The 7,931-nt window shown below is 58.1% G+C and overlaps 2 non-coding genes across 2 annotated transcripts; both read right to left on the bottom strand.

Annotated features, from left to right (window-relative positions):
• Window positions 1–261: 261 nt before the first annotated feature.
• Window positions 262–415, bottom strand: LOC148345334 (5.8S ribosomal RNA). The gene has a single exon (XR_015848678.1). It is a non-coding gene; the product is annotated as a 5.8S ribosomal RNA (ribosomal RNA).
• A 1,342-nt stretch (window positions 416–1,757) lies between these two features.
• LOC148345335 (18S ribosomal RNA) lies at window positions 1,758–3,744 on the bottom strand. The gene has a single exon (XR_015848667.1). It is a non-coding gene; the product is annotated as an 18S ribosomal RNA (ribosomal RNA).
• Window positions 3,745–7,931: the final 4,187 nt, after the last annotated feature.

The raw sequence follows: 7,931 nt of genomic DNA on the forward strand, positions 1-7,931 counted from the left end.
CGGACGCGCGACACCGACGGGCGGACGGACACGGAGCGCCGCCCGAGTCTGTATTTGAGGGTACGAAGGGACGGGGGTCCCTGCGAAACCCCAGCCGCGGAGTGGGCGGGGACACGGGTCGCGCGCCACCCGCCGGGCGGACCGGCGGAATGTCGCGGAGGGCCCGAGCCTCGCCCGCGCGGACCGGGTTCTCGCGCCACCCGCCGGACGGACCGGCGGAATGTCGCGGAGGGCCCGGCCCGCGTCCGATCGATTGGAAAGCGCCGCTCAGACAGGCGTGGCCCCGGGGTAAAACCGGGGCCGCAATGTGCGTTCAAAGTGTCGATGATCAATGTGTCCTGCAAATCACATTAGTTCTCGCAGCTAGCTGCGTTCTTCATCGACGCACGAGCCGAGTGATCCACCGCTAAGAGTCGTACGTTTGGGCCCTTTTACGTCCGCCCGGGACGATCGGAGACAAATTCACGACAGGGTTTGTACCGGAGACGAACGCGCCGCGGGTGCCGTTCGGTCGCTCCCGCGAGCGAGCCCCTAACCCGCGGCGCGGTTACCGACGGGCGCGATACGCGCGACGCCGCGACGAGCCGAGCGGGTCGGGCGCGCGGCGCTGAGGCCGGCGCCCGGCGTCTCCCGCTCGGGGCCGCGACGGCGCCCGAGACGTGCGTCGGCCCGGGTAGGTCGGGCGCTCGGCGCTGAGGCCGGCGCCCGGCGTCTCCCGCTCGGGCCTGACACGACTCGGCGACCGGACTCGCCGGGTAGGTCGGGGGCTCGGCGCTGAGGCCGGCCCCCGGCGTCTCCTACCCGGACCCCGGAAGGCCATCCGACTTGGAAGCCCCGCCGCGCCGCGAAGCGACGCTTTGGGTGTTGCTACCCGTCAGCGAGTGGGTTTGGTTTACAAGGGCGGCGCGACCGCGCTGACACCGAGGGGGGACTGGCCCCCGACCCGGCCGCGGCCTGCCCGGACTATGGATGGACAGAGGAGACCGCGGCGGACCGCGCGGAACCGAACCCCCGGTGTCCGGAGCCCCGGGAGGGACTCCGGTGTCCGGGGGCCGGCCCACGCGCGCGCTACGCGGCCCCTCGAGGGCTCCGGCCGACGGACGCGTTTGGCCGGGGAAAAAGGTAGCCGGTGGGAGCACCGTTTCGTCGCCCTGAACCTTCGTCTCGGGCGGGCGTCCCGACGCCGCCGCCATACGGCCGTTGTGATCCGTGCGGGGATCCGCTTGCTCGGCGACCCTCGCCGAGAGCAGCCCCGCGCCGCACGGACACGCGACACCGACGGGCGGACGGACGCCGGGGCGCCGGCCCGAACCGTTACCTTTAAAGGACGGGAGGTCGTCGAGGCGAGTGCCGCCCCGGAAGCGCGCGCCGGAAGCGCGAGAACCGCGCCGAGCTAGGGTCGTCGGCATAGGGGGATTCCCCGGTTACGGGGGTCCCGCGCACGGCCGCCGCCTTTCGCCCGTCGCTGGCGGTCGCCTGTCGTCGCGCCGCGCCGCGCTACTGGGGTCGTCGGACGAGCGCGCTACCCCGCTCGCACGGAGGTAGCGCGACATCGCCCGCCGCCTTTTCTCGCCTCGCGCCGCGCCGCGTGGCGCCCGCCGAACTCGCTCCGACGCGCGGCCCGGGAGTGACCCGCGCCGCGCCCCCCGTCCCGTCCCGTCCCGGTCTACCCTCTTCCTCCGCCTGCGACGACCCGCCGCCCTCGGCGTCTGGCTCGTCGGGGGTGTACCGAGGCGGATCTGCTGCCGCTCGTACGTTAATGATCCTTCTGCAGGTTCACCTACAGAAACCTTGTTACGACTTTTACTTCCTCTAGATAGTCAAGTTCGACCGTCTTCTGGCACACCGCCGGAGCCGGGGCCGGCCCCGGCGGGGACTATCCGAGGACCTCACTAAGCCATCCGATCGGTAGTAGCGACGGGCGGTGTGTACAAAGGGCAGGGACTTAATCAACGCAGGCTAATGACCCGCGCTTACTGGGAATTCCTCGTTGGTGGGAAATAATTGCAATCCCCAGGCCCTGTCACGAGCGGGGTTCATAGGATTACCCGCGCCTGCCGGCGCGGGGATAGACGACGCGCTTATACGCTCAGTGTGGCGCGCGTGCAGCCCCGGACATCTAAGGGCATCACAGACCTGTTATTGCTCATTCTCGTGTGGCTGAGAGCCACTTGTCCCTCTAAGAAGTTTTCTGCCGCCGACCGCGCGGGGGGCCGCGGTACTATTTAGTATGTTTGAGTCTCGTTCGTTATCGGAATTAACCAGACAAATCGCTCCACCAACTACGAACGGCCATGCACCACCACCCACGGTATCGAGAAAGAGCCTTCAATCTGTCAATCCTTTCCGTGTCCGGGCCGGGTGAGGTTTCCCGTGTTGAGTCAAATTAAGCCGCATGCTCCACTCCTGGTGGTGCCCTTCCGTCAATTCCTTTAAGTTTCAGCTTTGCAACAATACTCCCCCCGGAACCCAGACACTTGGTCGGTTTCCCGGGTGCTGCTCGGCGGGTCATGGGAATAACGCCGCCGGATCGCGAGTCGGCATCGTTTATGGTCGGAACTAGGACGGTATCTGATCGTCTTCGAACCTCCGACTTTCGTTCTTGATTAATGAAAACATTCTTGGCAAATGCTTTCGCTCTCGTCCGTCTTGCGCCGGTCCAAGAATTTCACCTCTAGCGGCGCAGTACGAATGCCCCCGGCCGTCCCTCTTAATCATGGCCCCAGTTCATGACAACCCACAAAATAGAACCGGAGTCCTATTCCATTATTCCCAGCTGCGATATGCAGGGGCGGCCGTGTGGCCTGCTTTGAACACTCTAATTTCCTCAAAGTAAACGCTTCGGGCCCCGCGAGTGACACCCAGCGAAGGGCATCACGGGGGCTTTTGCCGAGAGGCAGGGGCTGGGACAGACGGATGCACGCCTCGCGGCGGACCGTCAGCTCGCGTCCCGGGGTCCAACTAGGAGCTTTTTAACTGCAGCAACTTTAAAATACGCTATTGGAGCTGGAATTACCGCGGCTGCTGGCACCAGACTTGCCCTCCAATGGATGCTGGCCGATGGGTTTGTGTTCGGCTCATTCCAATTACGGAGACTCGAACGAGTCCCGTATTGTTATTTTTCGTCACTACCTCCCCGTGTCGGGAGTGGGTAATTTGCGCGCCTGCTGCCTTCCTTGGATGTGGTAGCCGTTTCTCATGCTCCCTCTCCGGAATCGAACCCTGATTCCCCGTTACCCGTGGTCACCATGGTAGGCGCAGAGTCTACCATCGAAAGTTGATAGGGCAGACATTCGAATGAGTCGTCGCCGCCTCGGGTGGGCGAGCGATCGGCACGAGGTTATCCTGAGTCAACACAAAGGGGGGGCCGGGCCGGCGGAACGAGGACCGGCGCGCGCGGAGCCGCCCGCGCCGCTTACGCCCCCGCCCGGAGAGGCGGAGGCCGGACGCGGGGGACGCGCGCGACGGCTGAGCCCCCGCCCGCCGGACACCGCGTGGGTTTTTGTGTCTGATAAATGCACGCGTCCCCGGGGCGAGGCCGGAGCCCCGCCCGCGAGTCGGCGCTCGTTTGCATGTATTAGCTCTGGATTTGCCACAGTTATCCAAGTAACGGTGGAGCGATCAAAGGAACCATAACTGATTTAATGAGCCGTTCGCAGTTTCACTGTACTGGCCATTCGTACTTAGACATGCATGGCTTAATCTTGAAAACAAGCATATGCTACTGGCAGGATCAACCAGAGTGCGTCTGCCGCCGGGGGGGCGCTGCTGGTGGCGGTGCGGCCCTGGTCCGGGACGAGGCTGTGGCTACAGCCGGGCCCGGGGGGCCGCGCGACACTCGTATACGTTCGGACGGGCTGACGAGCGGGTGTCGTGAAACGATGTTTCGCGCGGAGCCCTAGCACGCGTGGCGTCGGGCTCCGCGACGGTCGGACGTCTGGGTGTGGCTCGAGACGGAAGCTCGACCTCGGTTCGTCTTGGTTCTGCCGCCAAAAGGTTCACGCCGAGGCATGGTTTCGCAAGAGGGCCCCGCGAGTGCCAGCCGTGGATCCCGCCTCACTCGTAACTCGTATCGGATTCGTCCGGCCTCACTTTCGTTCGCACATCGGACAGTTATACGTGTGCTTTAGTAGCTTCCGTTCCCTCTTAGTGAGGCCGTCCGTACGTACCGCCCCAGCTCTTTCTGAGGCGGGTATCCACTCGGCTCGGGGGGGCCCAACGTTTGCCTAGTATCCTCGGCGCTGGAGCTTGACCCGCAAAGCCGGAGGAGCCGCACGCCCGAACACCGGCTTGCGCCGGCCGACGTGGGCCCTCCGAGGCGGGTCTCGTGTGCCAATCGCTCAGTTGGGGAACCGGCAGGCCCGTGGGCCGACGCCGGCTCACCCGGGGGTGAAGGGTGCTTCGATGGAGGCCCCCTGTCAGCCTCCGCGGAAGTCCGGCTTCAATACTTTAAAGTTTGAAAAACTTAGACATTTTTCGAGAACCGGAGCTTAGAGGGGTACATGCAAAAGCCAGGGCCGCGGGAAGCGCCCTAAATACTTCAATACTTTAAAATTTGAAAAACTTAGAAATTTTTCGAGAACCGGCATCTTCCCTCGGTAATTGCGAGATGCGAGGCCGCCCCTAGCCTCTGCTCTGTCGGACTCAATGGTCACGGGTGGCCGCTGATTAGCCCTGGTGCTCACCTCTCAAAATTGCGAGTCCCTAATATAATTCTGGCTGTCGGCTGGAGAAGGGGGTATAAAATCGGCACTTGAGGGAACGCCGGGCCCTCAAGTTTGGGGCCCTCTAGCGGATTTTTGAGGTACTGCACTCCCATTGGAAATGCATTGCCCATAGGAATACATGGGCGCTCCGTCCACTACAATGTAATTCCCTCACAATATCTGCCCCCGCGTGGCCGCGCGATGCTACTGCTGCCCCGTTGGGAATGAATGGGCCTTTCGGAGGCCATAAATACAGCGCCGCTGCATGGATTTTGGCGGTACTGCGGCTGTCGTTGAAAATACATGGACCCGTCTGAATGAATGGGCCTTTCGGATTCCATAAACCCAGCGCCGCTGCATGGATTTTGGCGGTACTGCGGCTGTCGCTGAAAATACATGGACCCGTCTGAATGAATGGGCCTTTCGGAGGCCATAAACTCAGCGCCGCTGCATGGATTTTGGCGGTACTGCGGCTGTCGCTGAAAATACATGGACCCGTCTGAATGAATGGACAAAATATAAATCAGACACTACAGAACACAAGCATAATCCAAGATTACAAAATCATCTCAGCCTTTAAAAGAAACAAAAACCTGAAAGACTACTTAGTAAAAAGTAAATTACCAGAAATCAACATAACACAAACGCAGGGCCCCACATTCTACAAACAAGCCACCACAGTTAGGAACACCGTCACCAACACAAACTACCTAATTAAACAAACAATCACACCTACTAGGGAAAACTGAAAATACATGGACCCGTCTGAATGTATGGGCCTTTCGGAGGCCATAAACTCAGCGCCGGGCCAGTGTTTGGGGAATTGTGCCCGTCACTAGTGGCTGAATACATAATAATAATAATAATAATAATAATTCCCTTGTATTGTCATTCTGTGTAACAATGTACACAGAACGAAATGTCGATTGCACTGGGCTAGTGTTGAGGGAACGTCGGGCCCTCAAGTTCGGTGGCTTGGAGCGGATTTTTGAGGTACTGCACTCCCATTGGAAATGCATGGGCGCTCCGTCCACTACCATGTAATTCCCTCACAATATCTGCCCCTGCGTGGCCGCGGGATGCTACTGCAGCCCCGTTGGGAATGAATGGGCCTTTCGGAGGCCATAAATACAGCGCCGCTGCATGGATTTTGGCGGTACTGCGGCTGTCGTTGAAAATACATGGACCCGTCTGAATGAATGGGCCTTTCGGATTCCATAAACCCAGCGCCGCTGCATGGATTTTGGCGGTACTGCGGCTGTCGCTGAAAATACATGGACCCGTCTGAATGAATGGGCCTTTCGGAGGCCATAAACTCAGCGCCGCTGCATGGATTTTGGCGGTACTGCGGCTGTCGCTGAAAATACATGGACCCGTCTGAATGAATGGACAAAATATAAATCAGACACTACAGAACACAAGCATAATCCAAGATTACAAAATCATCTCAGCCTTTAAAAGAAACAAAAACCTGAAAGACTACTTAGTAAAAAGTAAATTACCAGAAATCAACATAACACAAACGCAGGGCCCCACATTCTACAAACAAGCCACCACAGTTAGGAACACCGTCACCAACACAAACTACCTAATTAAACAAACAATCACACCTGCTACGGAAAACTGAAAATACATGGACCCGTCTGAATGTATGGGCCTTTCGGAGGCCATAAACTCAGCCAGCGCCGGGCCAGTGTTTGGGGTATTGTGCCCGCCACTAGTGGCTGAATACATCATAATTATAATAATAATAATAATAATTCCCTTGTATTGTCATTCTGTGTAACAATGTACACAGAACGAAATGTCGATTGCACTGGGCTAGTGTTGAGGGAACGTCGGGCCCTCAAGTTCGGTGGCTTGGAGCGGATTTTTGAGGTACTGCACTCCCATTGGAAATGCATGGGCGCTCCGTCCACTACCATGTAATTCCCTCACAATATCTGCCCCCGCGTGGCCGCGGGATGCTACTGCAGCCCCGTTGGGAATGAATGGGCCTTTCGGAGGCTATAAATCCAGCGCCGCTGCATGGATTTTGGCGGTACTGCGGCTGTCGCTGAAAATACATGGACCCGTCTGAATGTATGGGCCTTTCGGAGGCCATAAACTCAGCGCCTCTGCATGGATTTTGGCGGTACTGCGGCTGTCGCTGAAAATACATGGACCCGTCTGAATGAATGGGCCTTTCGGAGGCCATAAATCCAGCGCCGCTGCATGGATTTTGGCGGTACTGCGGCTGTCGCTGAAAATACATGGACCCGTCTGAATGAATGGACAAAATATAAATCAGACACTACAGAACACAAGCATAATCCAAGATTACAAAATCATCTCAGCCTTTAAAAGAAACAAAAACCTGAAAGACTACTTAGTAAAAAGTAAATTACCAGAAATCAACATAACACAAACGCAGGGCCCCACATTCTACAAACAAGCCACCACAGTTAGGAACACCGTCACCAACACAAACTACCTAATTAAACAAACAATCACACCTGCTACGGAAAACTGAAAATACATGGACCCGTCTGAATGTATGGGCCTTTCGGAGGCCATAAACTCAGCCAGCGCCGGGCCAGTGTTTGGGGTATTGTGCCCGCCACTAGTGGCTGAATACATCATAATTATAATAATAATAATAATAATTCCCTTGTATTGTCATTCTGTGTAACAATGTACACAGAACGAAATGTCGATTGCACTGGGCTAGTGTTGAGGGAACGTCGGGCCCTCAAGTTCGGTGGCTTGGAGCGGATTTTTGAGGTACTGCACTCCCATTGGAAATGCATGGGCGCTCCGTCCACTACCATGTAATTCCCTCACAATATCTGCCCCTGCGTGGCCGCGGGATGCTACTGCAGCCCCGTTGGTAATGAATGGGCCTTTCGGAGGCCATAAATACAGCGCCGCTGCATGGATTTTGGCGGTACTGCTGCTGTCGCTGAAAATACATGGACCCGTCTGAATGAATGGGCCTTTCGGAGGCCATAAACTCAGCGCCTCTGCATGGATTTTGGCGGTACTGCGGCTGTCGCTGAAAATACATGGACCCGTCTGAATGAATGGGCCTTTCGGAGGCCATAAATCCAGCGCCGCTGCATGGATTTTGGCGGTACTGCTGCTGTCGTTGAAAATACATGGACCCGTCTGAATGTATGGGCCTTTCGGAGGCCATATACTCAGCGCCGGGCCGGTGTTTGGGGAATCGTGCCCGCCACTAGTGGC

The sequence above is a fragment of the Urocampus carinirostris genome, unplaced genomic scaffold (genome assembly GCF_059441175.1).
Source record: "Urocampus carinirostris isolate Australia breed hairy pipefish unplaced genomic scaffold, RoL_Ucar_1.0 HiC_scaffold_53, whole genome shotgun sequence".
Taxonomy (NCBI): domain Eukaryota; kingdom Metazoa; phylum Chordata; class Actinopteri; order Syngnathiformes; family Syngnathidae; genus Urocampus; species Urocampus carinirostris.